This window comes from Penaeus monodon, chromosome 23 (assembly GCF_015228065.2).
Source record: "Penaeus monodon isolate SGIC_2016 chromosome 23, NSTDA_Pmon_1, whole genome shotgun sequence".
NCBI classification, from domain to species: Eukaryota; Metazoa; Arthropoda; class Malacostraca; order Decapoda; family Penaeidae; genus Penaeus; species Penaeus monodon.
In genome coordinates this window covers 31037512-31037748 of record NC_051408.1, presented here as the reverse complement: position 1 = coordinate 31037748, position 237 = coordinate 31037512, and positions in this window count along the sequence as shown.

Below are 237 nucleotides of genomic sequence, written 5' to 3'. Positions count from 1 at the left end.
GCAAAGTACAAGTCAGGGAAGGGAAACTCACCTACAAGGTCATCCCGCCTCCACGTGTCGTAACTAGGTGAATTTCTGCGCCTCTGGTCACGCAAAACTGCTTTGGTTTGTTAGTGGCCAAGGAACGGTGTGCTAAGACAGTTGGCAAGACTGAACCCAGACTTGGAGAAGGCCAGGCGCAACTGTGAACCGTGAGCAACAGACTGTGAACCTGGTATTTGAGGTACGTGAGTAAAG